Here is a 13,647-nt window from a genome sequence, read left to right on the forward strand (position 1 = left end):
AGCATCAAGCTGGCAACATTCAAGCATTGGTGGTTCAGTGGTAGAATTGTCGCCTGCCACGCGGGAGGCCCGGGTTCGATTCCCGGCTAATGCAACAGTCCAGGTTTTGTTGTTTGGCCTGTTCTTCGAAATGGGTATCCTTGGTTCCATTGCTCCTTGACTAACTCCTTCCTAGTGAAATTGCATTCTGGATGCAAATGTCCATGTTAGCTGTTGTCAGGGGGATGAGTGAAATTATGCATTGGTTTCCACGCCTCTTGGGCCTTCCATTGAAAGGTTGTTTACTTTTATTGCTCTATTCAAGGTCTCTATGTTTTGTTGATTTTTTTGTCTGTTCAGGATGGGAAGAGGACTTGTAAGCTGACGGTTGAGGGAAGAATGACGAAAAGAAACCAAACACCGCCCAACGTGGGGCTCGAACCCACGACCCTGAGATTAAGAGTCTCATGCTCTACCGACTGAGCTAGCCAGGCTCGGTGTAATTGCAGTTTGGGGCTATTCAGAAGGATAGAGATGGCATCGGTGGCCAACCTCCCAGTCCGGCCCCTGAGTCCGGCAGGAGCCATTAGCATCAAGCTGGCAACATTCAAGCATTGGTGGTTCAGTGGTAGAATTGTCGCCTGCCACGCGGGAGGCCCGGGTTCGATTCCCGGCTAATGCAACAGTCCAGGTTTTGTTGTTTGGCCTGTTCTTCGAAATGGGTATCCTTGGTTCCATTGCTCCTTGACTAACTCCTTCCTAGTGAAATTGCATTCTGGATGCAAATGTCCATGTTAGCTGTTGTCAGGGGGATGAGTGAAATTATGCGTTGGTTTCCACGCCTCTTGGGCCTTCCATTGAAAGGTTGTTTACTTTTATTGCTCTATTCAAGGTCTCTATGTTTTGTTGATTTTTTTGTCTGTTCAGGATGGGAAGAGGACTTGTACGCTGATGGTTGGGGGAAGAATGACGAAAAGGAACCAACCACCGCCCAACGTGGGGCTCGAACCCATGACCCTTCGATTAATAGTTTCATGCTCTACTGACTGAGCTAGCCAGGCTCGGTATGATTGCGCTGTGGGGCTGCGCTGTGGGGCTGCGCTGTGGGGCTGCGCTGTGGGGCTGCGCTGTGGGGCTGCGCTGTGGGGCTGCGCTGTGGGGCTGCGCTGTGGGGCTGCGCTGTGGGGCTGCGCTGTGGGGCTGCGCTGTGGGGCTATACAGAAGGATAGAGACAGAGTCGGTGGCCAACATCCTAATCCGGCCCGAGTCCAGCAGGAGTCGTTAGCATCAAAGCAGAAACCATCAAGCATTGGTGGTTCAGTGGTAGAATTCTCACCTGCCACGTGCGAGGCCCGGGTTAGATTCCCGGCCAATGCAACGTTTCTGATTTTGTTGTTTGGCCTGTTCTTCAAAATGGGTAGCCTTAGTTCCATTTCTCCTTGACTAACTCCTTCCTATGGGAAGAATATGCAAATCCGCCTTCCATGATGTAATTAGGAAGACAGTTGCTGCCTCATTGTTGCAAACCAATAGAGGGCGCTCACTGGAATGTGCAAGCCTGTCTTAAGACAGGATTCCAGTGAAATAACCCAATAATGGCTGCTCCCTTTAGCCTCATGCCCGACTTTCCAAGAGGCCTTTGTTTAGCAATGACGCTGGGATTATTACCAGGTTACCAAAGGCCTCTTGGAAGGTTGGGCATGAGGCTAAAGGGAGCAGCCATTATTGGGTTATTTCACTGGAATCCTGTCTTAAGACAGGCTTGCACATTCCAGTGAGCGCCCTCTATTGGTTTGCAACAATGAGGCAGCAACTGTCTTCCTAATTACATCATGGAAGGCGGATTTGCATATTCTTCCCATAGTTCCTTGCAAAGTGGAGTGCTAAAGGCTTAACAAGTCTCCACACACCTATATGGTGGTCTCTCCCTAAGGAGTGACAATATCCCCCTAACTCCTTCCTAGTAAAACTGCATTCTAGATGCAAATGGCCATGTTAGCTGCTTGTCAGGGGGAGGAGTGTAATTATGCGTTGGTTTCCACGCCTCTTGGGCCTTCCATTGAAAGGTTGTCTACTTTTATTGCTCCATTCAAGGTCTCTTTATTTTGTTAATTTTTTTTTGTCTGTTCAGGATGTGAAGAGGACTTGTAAGCTGACAGTTGGGGGAAGAATGACAAAAAGAAACCAATCACCACCCAACGTGGGGCTCAAACCCACGACCCTGAGATTAAGTCTCATGCTCTAACGACTGAGCTAGCCGGGCTCGGTGTGACTGCAATGTGGGGCTATACAGCAGGATAAAGAGCAGGGGGTATGTCTTGTCCTGTACTATACCGTATATTAAGTGCAAAACAGTCTTATTTCTTAAATAGTGGACAGATACCTTTACCGCATCAGTGGGAGCTGAGCTGCAGTGATGCTACCCAGGGGGCTGTTGGTAACGGAACTTGTGTGATTATAATAATCATGATTTGTTTGGAGGATACTAATCAATATCATTGTCCTAGAAAACCCCTTCAATATATGCTTTTATAAAATAAATGGTAAGAATGATGTAGATTAATTTTCCTGCTCAAATGTTTTTGCCTTCCTCGCCTTATATGGCTCAGAATATCACGCAGTATGAAATACCAACTGGCGGAATTGAGTACCGCATATTAATGTGATGGCTTACACAATCTTATGTTAATGTATGACAGGTTCAGAGAGTTAGTGATTAAAATACACAGAATTCAACGTCATGGATATTAAATAAATCCTTTCCCACAGCTTAGTCATATAGCTTATCTATTTTAGAAGTATATATATATATATATATATATATATATATATATATATATATATATATATATGTCCTTTTAATAGTCACAGCACAGAGTATGTTAACAGTCTTAGGGATACAGTAATGCTACGTATTAGAGTAAGGGGGATCTTTGCTTAGAAACATTAAGAAATATTAGTTTACGACTTCTTACATTTAGAGGAGTGCAAACTGGATTGGCGGGTCAGTATTCTAGAGCTCAGGTGAGCAGGGCCACCAGCTGCCTTTTCCAATATTTTGGCTACAACGAATGCGTTCTGTGGCTCGGTGCAGAAAGTGGTGATGATTGGAGATGGAGACGGGCGACAGAGGAAGATGTACAAGCCACAGGAGAACAGATTGTGCCAACATTGGGACCAGGGGTCCCTAGAAGATGAGGCCCATTTCCTTCTACACTGCACCAAATACTCAGCTGTGAGGGCCATCAACTTCCAAAGACTCACTGCCCACATCCCAGACCTCACATCTACAGACTAGAAGAGGAAACTCTACACCCTACTGCGAGAAGAAGAGTCGACTGTGGAGAACGCTGCCCAATATGTGTCCACTTGTTACCAAATGAGGGGAAGATGAAACCACATGGATTATATCCCATTACCACCCCCTCTACTCACTCATCTACCCCCATATGTCCCAACCCACCCCACCCTCGCCATACCAACCACTCTCTTTGCTTTGACAATGATAAATATCTTTTTTCACGTGCCAATAAAGCTTCTTTGATTGATTGATTGATTGATTGATTGAATGCTAAGCTGAAGGCAGCACTTGAGTAGGAAACTGCAGACAAGTTGTTCCTGAGGATGTCAAAAAAACATTCTGTTAATGATTCAGAATCCATATTCCATAAAGTGGAAACATTTCCTACAAGACTCCATCTATCAGCTTCTGGTCTTATGTTGTTTAGTAGAGATGAGCGAACACTAAAATGTCTGAGGTTCGAAATCCGATTCGAACAGCCGCACACTGTTCAGGTGTTCGAACGGATTTCGAACCCCATTATAGTCAATGGGGGAAATGCTCGTTTCAGGGGTACGCAAAATTCAATACAATTATACTTACCAAGTCTACGAGTGACGGTCAGGCTGGATTCGCCTTGAAGTCTTCTCCCGGCGCAGCGCCCCCGCGGCGTCTTCCGGCTGGAATTCACTCTGCCTAGGCATCGGGGCCTAGGCAGAGCCGACTGCGCATGCGCGGTCGGCTCTGCCCTGCCTGACACCTGAGCGGAGCTGACTGCGCATGCAAGGGCATGCCCGCGCACGCGCAGTCGGCTCTGCCTAGGTCGGATGCCTAGGCAGAGTGAATTCCAGCCGGAAGACGCCGCGGGGACGCTGCACAGAGAAGACTTCTAAAGGTAAGAGAAGAACCAGCATTGATTGGCAGAATGTATAGCATTCTGCCAATCAACGCTGGTTCTGCATCGAACCTTAAACTTTGAACAGCTAGTAGTATTCGATCGAGTACGAGTATTTCGAATACCGTAGTATTCGATCGAACACCTACTCGATTGAAAACTACTCGCTCATCTCTATTGTTTAGTAAAGTCAAACCCAGGCACCTACAGTGAGTTAGGTTAGTGGTCATACACTAAGGGCTTATTCACACAACAGTAAATAATATAAATTAATGAGGCTACATGAAAAAATGTCCATCACATGGCCACATTAATTTCAGAGTCAGCGAATGGGGGCTATTCATATAACGGATATTTTGATGGTTATGCTCTAGTTTAGTCTATTTTCTCGAATCTCTTCATACACTTCATAGATTGTAAGCCCTTGCGGGCAGGGCCCTCTACCCCACTGTGCCAGTCGGTCACTGTTAGTATTATATTTGCCTGTATATTTTGTGTATTGTATGTAAAGCACCATGGAATTAATGGTGCTATATAAGTAAACAATAATAAACACTGTAATGTATAAGGGATCCGTGAAAACAAATGGCCCCTTGGGTGCAATACCATGCAGCAGGGCCGGCTCGAGGTTTGTTTCGGCCCTTGGGCATCAGAGCCCCAGTGGGTCCCTTTTTGGATCACTCATGTGCACTGCAGCAAAAAAAAAAACAATTGAAATTGGGTGTTTTTTTCGCAGAAGGAGACGGAGAGGAAGATACAACCTGTTTGAACATCGGAAAGTAAAGAGGAAATTGAGGAGGACATCTGCCTCGTATTTTTCTTTATTTTCTTCCCTCGACTCACAGTGTAGAACATTAGTATTCTGTTTCAGTTTTCCATCACTGAGTAGGCCCAACTGAGTCTAACCAGTGGGGAGTCTCAAGCCACAACCTCCGAATCAGCTGCAGTATCTGTGGCAAGATCCAGCAGGATGTTTTGTTTTTTGTTTTGTACAGATTCTTGCTCCAATTAGTTTCAATAGGAGGCAGAATGAGGGAGAAATCCGCTGCAAAATCAGTGCCAGATTCCACTTAGTGAACAGGGCCTGATACAGTTAATAGTGCCATTCCACAGAAGCCCCCACACAGTTATTATGAGCTCCACAGTGGGCCACATATAGCATTATATGCTCCGCAGTGTCCCCACAATACAGAACTATATGTTCACAGTGGCCTCACAGTATTGTATGCTCCCAAGACACACACACCCCCTCCCTAGAGCTGGTGTTATATTATACTTTGGGGTCTCCTCAGACCACAGAGCATAATAATCTGTGGCCCAGTGGAAGCAATTAAAAATAACAAACACAAACTCACCTTACCTTACCTCTCCTGGGAATCCTAGCTCCTCTTCTTCCTTGCGTCCTGTTCCCCAGACGTCACTGTTGGGGCCTGTGATTGGGCCTCAGTGGTCACATGGGATGCAATGAGGTCATTACGTTGGCACGCTCTAAGTGACTGCTGGGCCCCAATCACAGGCCCCAGCATTGAGGCCTAGGCAGCAGGACCGCAGTCACTGGCTGGAAAAGCTCCACAGTGGATGCTGAGCCCAGGACAGGTGAGTATAAGTATTTTTTTTTATATTTTTAATCACCTTCCCTGGGCTGGCATCTAATGGAAAGGGCAATGAGAAAGGAGGGGGGATTCTCAGTACATCACCGATGGGTTATTGCCTTATTTGGACTATCAGAAGCATGTCTGCACCCATGAGTATGTATTGGTAGCCCCATTTGGGACACTCTTCATTCTATGTTATTTATACAACCATGGCTATATCGATTTTTTTTCTATTATGGTCTGATTGGCTATTGTATTTAAGCCATCCCACCACTAGCTAATGGGTCTATTTTTTAAGACCATATACATGTATTCCTCTTGGACATTTTTCCTATTTCAGCATATTTCATTTATTTGGGATTTTTCTCAGTTTCTACCTGTGGGAGGGTTGCGGTATTCAACTGCCACATAGTGGGGAATTTTTCTCCTGTTTGTCTTCCCCTTTTTATGTATAGTCTTGTTATATTTTGGATATTCGTTAATAAAATTATTTATATATTTTTAATTCTGGTTTGTGTCTCAAGTTGCTTCTGGTTTATACTTTATTGGTTTTGAGGCCAGTTTTGTTATTTTTGGGTTATCTATTTTGGTTTTCAATCTAATGGAAAGGGACCTGGTGATTGCCAGGCCCCCCTCTTTATTAACAGTATGTATTAGCTGTCGGGGGAAAAGGCTTTTTTTTTTACCTCTATCATGAGGGTCTGGGGCCAAGGCCATATCCAGCTTGCTATGGGCCCTATATCCTACGCCACTGCCGAGTGAGCCTCATCAGGAGCTTGGGCCCTGGAACTTACCAGTATATGCCGGGTGCTGATGCCTGCCCTACCATGCACCATGGTCATATGAATATAGGCTAGGTCCCAACAATTATCCAATTTAGGATATAACCACCCATTGTGGAGTAGTGAACCTGTCTGACCACAATTTCTCTAGCATAAACTGGAATAATCAGGATATATTGTAGAAAGTCTCGCAAGACATAGACACCATCCAAAAAAACAGTTGATAATAATGGTTCTGATGATTACCACATGAATATAATTTCCTAGCCCATATTATGGCATTTCGCCAATTCTCTTAGGGCAGGGGTAGGGAACGTACGGCTCTCCAGCTGTTGCAAGACTACAACTCCCATCATGCATACTTGCTCTGCGGTTCTTGGAACTCCCATGGAAGTGAATGGAGCATGATGGGAGTTGTAGTTTCACAGCAGCTGGAGAGCCGAAGGTTCCCTATCCCTGTCTTAGGGGATCTCAAGGCCATAATTCCTTTTATGACAATATCATATATGGCTTATACACTTATTCCTATTGTTAATAAAACTTGTATATTTATGAACTGGGTCTGACAAAAAGAAAAGCACCATACTCTTCTGTAACTTAAGCTTGCCTTGAAAATTAATCTAATGTGAACAATTGGCTACCCTTGTGAGTCTAGTCTTCCTCTAAAGTAGAGTACCCTGGGACGCAGCAAGATTCTAAATCTAATTTTATTTCCGAGGCGTCTAGCCCAGTTTAATTCTTACATACCTCACTCCTCCAATGTTCTTTGGATTATTGGGAAGTAACCCTTACTAAACAATCCCTCAATCTTCTCTTCACTTTTACTTGTTTTAAGGGGTACCCATGGATAGGGGCATAACTAGCAATAACTGGGCCCCATAGCAAACTGTTGATTTTGGCCACCTTTAATCCAAAACAGCATAGCGCTCCCTTTCCTGACCCCTACATGGTATAACACCCCATTTATACACACAAGACTATTTTCTCTATGTTAAGCGGAATGAGGGACGGAGTCCGCAAACGCTAGTGGTGAACCAACCCATAGAAAGCTTACTTCTATACCAACAACTCCTTGATGGGTATACTTTAGCTGGGTCAGTTGGTCTTGCCAAAATTGCTAGCTTTGGTGGACATAGATCTAATGTGCATGGCCAGAGTTAACGTTTGAACATGATATCACGTGTTAAATTCCAGGAGATTGTACATGTATGAATCAGTCAATTTCCATTTCTTTGGCTCCACACTTACAGTAACTAATAAAAATAATGACAGTCACGGCTTATTATTCCAGCAGTTATGTGACAATGATGTACGATGAAACATTATATAGTTAGGAGATAATTGGCTTTACAGTAAAGTGCATGAACTCAGTGTCATTATATAAACCTGTCTACAATGCAATGAACGAGGAAACTCCAACCAATAAATTCTACAGAAAGTCAAAAGTGGCACTTTACCCAACACCAAGATTGTGTTTTTCTATTTTCTGTTATATTCTTCTAGAAATAACTAGATAATATAGCTTTTATCACTCAGGTATCCGATAAAAAAAATTGATATCAGTTTAATTGTAAGTTTTGCTACTATTGCTAAGTAAAAACCCTTTTCGCAGTAATAATTGATTTTTGCATCTCCATTTTACAAAATCTATAACCGAATTGTGACGTGGTTTTGGTGGCCCTCAGACCCAAAAAAAAAAAAAAAAAAAAAAAAAAAAAGGTAATTCCAATTTTTTTTTTTACACTATTCAGTGTGCAGATAACATTACATTCATTACAGTTGTATTGCTTGGCTCATAAAACGGACACTGCAGTACTTAGTATGTTAAGTTTATTTTTGTTATTGGTTAAACATTTTGGGTTGGAGGAATTCAGATATTATCAATTTACGCATTTGGTCTTTTGTTTTTGTTAACTTTAATTTTTTTAAATACTGTTTTTTAGTCCCCTAGGGACTTGTTACCCCCTGATGGCTTGTATAATATATTTTAATACCTACCTGCAATGCATTATACCTCTTGTCATATTGTGGGGCCTAATAGAACTAAGGATTAAGCCCCTGGCTGTCATGTAAAGAAATCTGAACCATACAATCTCATTCCCAGGGGTTCCAGGACATACAGGAGGAAGCCCTCTCCCTTCAAAACCTTTTAGATGCTGCAGTCGCTATTGACTGTGGCACCTAAAGAATTAAACCCTTGGAATCGGTGGCTTGCCGACCCTGTACATTAGGAGCGGGTGCCTGGCCGTGAGTACACTTAGAAAGTCAAATGCAACAGAATAAAAATTTGTTAGTGACTGACAAAAAAAAGTCTATATGTTGGTCATTAATGGGTTAATATTAACCGGAAGAATCACCTTTATGGCAGTGCTGAAGAAATACACTTATGCAATACAATCCAGTTCTGAATATATTATGTCTAGTGCTAGGGTGAACTTGTCAGAGTGCCACGTCTCTGGCATAATAATAAGGATGATGGATTATGGTGTTTGGGCAGGTGGGAGGGAGAGACTCTATTACTAGTCCTGCCTCGCCTTGTAGAGATCAGATTTTGTCAGAGGCAGCTACAGTGTGGCACGGCAAGATGCAAGTCATGAAGTGTGTGACATTCCTCCTGATCCTCTCTGTATGTGTACAGAGGAGAAGAGCACAGACAACAGCACAGACAACAGCACAGACAACAGCACAGACAACAGCACAGACAACAGGTGAGTGCCGGAAAAGCTTCACCATACGGATACTGTATTAGGGGTTAGCAATAGAGATGAGCGAACACTGTTTGGATCAGCCGTTCAGAACAGCATGCTCCCATAGAAATGAATGGAAGCACCTGGCACGGCAACCAGCCGCCGGCAAAGTGTACGTGCCAGGTGCTTCCATTCATTTCTATGGGAGCATGCTGTTCGGAACGGCTGATCCGAACAGTGTTCGCTCATCTCTAGTTAGCAACCTTGTCAAACTACAACTTCCAGCATGCATATTTGTATAATGTTTAATTTCGGTATTGAAACACTGATCAAACAAAAAAAAAAAATTACTGATAAGTTGTGAATCGTAGTCACCACCGATATCAATGGGGTCAGATGTAAAAGGTGGATAAAGTTAGTTTCTCATTCCAACATTTCCTTCACTTACTATAACTTCTCCAACTTTTAACACCTTCCCGTATTGTTGCCGTCTTGTAAGATTCCGTCCACATCCTGACTTATACGTGGTCGGTGATGAGGGTGGTTGCAATTGATAGCTACCTGCCAGGACTGGTGGCCACAAAAACTCTGATACAGAGAAAGACTAAGGCCACACGTTACAGAAAAGCTATGTTTTTGTTTCATATTTTACTATGGTTTTCTGAGCCATAGCCAGTAGTGGACTGAGCAGAACGGGGAAGTATAACAACGTACTAGATATTTCCCATGCCTTTTCAAGACAATCTTGGCTTTGGCTGAAAAAAACAAAACCTGCGCTAAAAATACTCTAACTTTTTCTGCAACATGTGGACTCATGGTTCTGACAATAGAAGGGGCCTTCAGGGCTAGTCTTTAGATACCTATGTATTTCACATTCAAATGCTAAAACAAAGCCATAAATTATTAGATTTATACAAGTTATATTCTGGATTAACTATATGGTATATACTTTAAAATATATACATAATATACAGTATTCACCCATATTCTTCTTGACCCCGTACAATAAATGTATACCATTTGTTAATATTAATTAACAACGCCTTAACATTAAAATAAAAAAAAATAGATGTAAAAAAAGAAAAATAGGGGGCATTTACCAATTCTATGATGTATTTTTTCTAATCTAATTGCTAATTTTTCTAATAAAAGATTGTGCAAATGATAAATGACCCTCAATGTCAGAATCTCGTGTTATGCACTTCCCCATATTAAAAAAATAATGTAAATTAAGGTTAGCGATTCTAGATTATAAGGACATGTTCATCCAGGGTTTTTATACTGAATGCTAGATTGGAGTCGGGAAGGAATTTTTTCTCCTGAAACGGGGCAATTGGCATGAGCCTCATGGGGGTTTATAGCCTTCCTCTGGATCAACACTGTAGGGATTGTAGGGTTATAGGTTGGACTTGATGGATTGATGTCTTCATCCAACCTCATCTACTATGTAACTATGTGTCGCACCGTTTACTGATTAAGTGTTTCGAGGTTTTTTTGTGTTTGGATACAAACACGACCTCTTCATCAGATCTCAAATGTTATAGTTTGTTCCACACCAAACATAAAAAAGGGGTGGACAAAAGTATTTTCACTCTTTGAAAAATCATGTGATGCTTCTCTAATTTGTGTAATTAACAGCACCTGTTACTTACCTGAGGCACCTAACAGTTGGTGGCAATAACTAAATCACACTTGCAGCCAGAACTTGTGATTGAAATCATTTTCTGGAAGAAAATGAGTATTATCTGACAGAATTGCAGGGGTGCCAATACTTTTGGCCAACACTGTATTTTCTGGGTCTGCTTTCCTGTATCTGGCACAGGGTGTCTTGAATCTGTTCAGGGTACAATGAAATCTCAAGACTTATCAAGGGTTTCTAGAGAGAACTGTGCTGTCCAGTGTTAGAAAGCTTGGTCTCAGTTGCAGGTCATGGGTCTTGCAACAGGATAATAACCCAAAACACACAACTAAAAACACCCAAGAAAGGCTTAGAGAAAAACATTGGACTATTCTGAAGTGAAAAATGGCGTCTGAAAACGGCAGCCTTCAACCCGAGACAACTGAAGCAGTTTGCTCATGAGGAGTGGGCCAGAAGTCTCATTGTCAGTTACAGGAATCGTTTGGTTGTAATGATTGCCTCAAAAGGTCGTGCAACAAAATATTAAGTTAAAAGAACCATCATTTCTGTCCAGGCCTGTTTCATGAATTTTTTTTTTTTTTTTTTTTTTTTACATTTCTTCAAGCAAAAAGCAATGTCTGACTCACATTTGTTCATTTTCATAGAATTTTTTTTAAAATTACTTTTGTCAGATTCAAGTTACGGTATTTCTGTGACAATTGTGGGTTTTTCTTTCACTAAACGAAGGGTACCAACAATTTTATTCACGTGTATAACTCTCTAGAAATACGGTAGATCTCTATCTCTCTCTAGATATACACAAACATGCACATATACAGTATATGATGTTCACTCACAGATTGGGTAAAAGACCCTTTATAGTGCCTTTTTACGTGAAAGATACTCCCAGCAACAAGTATATCAGGCAGTCCTGACCCCCCACTGGTCAGCTGATATCAGGTCAGTATCACACCCATCGAAATCAATGGACTGACTGTAATGCATGAACATGTGCAACTGCAGTATAGTTAATAAGGGGGTATATAACATGTGGAGGTGGTGGGCTGATTCGAGTCCAGATCTAGCTTATCTTATGCTAGTTCCCTAGTGAACACATGTCTAGCCATTACCAGCACAAGATTGTCAAAAAGGGATTCTGCAGCCATAAACCTCCATAAATATCAATGTCTACATATTAAAGTGGGTGTCCAGTTTTGTTTTTTTTACATATGTTATGGAATAACAGAAGGGGTAATACTAACTTTACCAATCCACTACCGCCCCTGTGCAATTCTTACCTAGGCCTATGCTGGTCTCTGCTCCATCAGTGACGTAGCTTGTCAACTGCAGTCAACCACAGTTAGGTCATCAATAGGCTGATCGAAGAATTACTAATTTTAGCCTACTTTCACCCATGATACTTAGTACATGTATGCAACAGGAGAGAGACTCCTAGGAGTATAGTTCTCTATGTTGCGAGTCAATAAGGAGACTAAGAGTTGGCAGCGGAACCCCGTTTTTTTTTAGACTCTTTTCTGTCAGAATATCCATTTTTTTTAACAATCCACATGATTTGATGCTGATTTGTTATACTGCTTTCCCTGCAGATTTAAAACAGGCACTTTCTGTACCAAGTCCGGTACATGTAGGCTATGACGCCATGCTGTGGAAAGCAAAACTTGCAACAAAAAACACTTCCTTAGCGCAATGTGGGGCCTCAGCCGTAGATGTATCCTAATGATCCCTGCATCTGTGTGTTAAACACATGAGCAAGATAGATTTCTATCCGTTGTTAGAAAACCGTGGGGAAGAAAAGTAGAGTACAAGCCATGAAAAAATTCACAATGTGTGTCCTCACAACAATTTCCTCAAAGGGGTAGCATTAGGGAAGACACATAGGACTTGTCAGATGTATCAACATTTGTGCCAGTCTTCTAGTATAAATGGTACTTGAAATTATGGCATAAAATAGCTGGTGTGGATGGGGTGAGGAGTGCAGCTCAACCATAACTTAGGTGCAAACTCTGACAGGGTAGGAATTATCAGGACTGGCATGGAAAACAAATGCCCCTATTGAAACTCAGCGCAGATCTTCAAAACTCAGAGAAATGGATACATAAAGCTTATTAGACACAATGTAACATTACACTGGCTTGTACATACTTAGGGCAGGTTCACAACTGCACCCGGTCTTTGCTTTGTGGGTTTCCGTCTTCTGCCCGAGAAACTGGACAGGAGACTGAAACCCGGCAGTTAGTGTTCGCCCATGAGCGTCTTGTGCCACTCCACGGCAAAAGTTTTTTTTTTTCAGACGGACACAAAGTCCTGCTTGTCCGACTTAGTGTCCCGTTAAAAAAAAAAAAAAAAAAAAAATTGTTTGGCCGCAAAGAGGCACAAGACGCTCACAGGGGGACCCTTTGCAAACCCATTCAAGTGAATGGGTTTGAAAACTGACTGCCAGGTTCCAACCTGCAAAGCAAAAACCGGGCGTAGGTGTGAACCCGCCCTTTGTGTAACATCTGAATACAGCAATGTACAGTATACAGTGTACGTCACTTATCTACTATGACCCAGTATACACAACTTGATGTATAGCCATAGTTTCCCTCTCATGACCTACTTGAACAGAAGTGGCACTTTATATACTTCTATACATAAGAGGTCTTTTATTAGTAAAGCACACATGCTGGAGATAACAGCACAAGTGTCTACTATGACAACAAGGACTTAAGATTTTTTAAGTTTAGTTTTCCACTCACATATATGAGATACCAGCGCCTTGCTTACCTGACAACATGGCTGTAGATAAGC

The 13,647-nt window shown here is 42.3% G+C and overlaps 3 non-coding genes across 3 annotated transcripts; 2 read left to right on the forward strand and 1 right to left on the reverse strand.

The window, feature by feature from the left end:
- The first annotated feature begins 23 nt into the window (after positions 1–23).
- On the forward strand, positions 24–94 carry TRNAG-GCC (transfer RNA glycine (anticodon GCC)). Its single transcript has one exon. It is a non-coding gene; the product is annotated as a tRNA-Gly (tRNA).
- A 306-nt stretch (positions 95–400) lies between these two features.
- TRNAK-CUU (transfer RNA lysine (anticodon CUU)) lies at positions 401–473 on the reverse strand. Its single transcript has one exon. It is a non-coding gene; the product is annotated as a tRNA-Lys (tRNA).
- A 117-nt stretch (positions 474–590) lies between these two features.
- On the forward strand, positions 591–661 carry TRNAG-GCC (transfer RNA glycine (anticodon GCC)). Its single transcript has one exon. It is a non-coding gene; the product is annotated as a tRNA-Gly (tRNA).
- The last annotated feature ends 12,986 nt before the right edge of the window (positions 662–13,647 follow it).

This window comes from Leptodactylus fuscus, chromosome 6 (genome assembly GCF_031893055.1).
Source record: "Leptodactylus fuscus isolate aLepFus1 chromosome 6, aLepFus1.hap2, whole genome shotgun sequence".
Lineage (NCBI taxonomy): Eukaryota > Metazoa > Chordata > Amphibia > Anura > Leptodactylidae > Leptodactylus > Leptodactylus fuscus.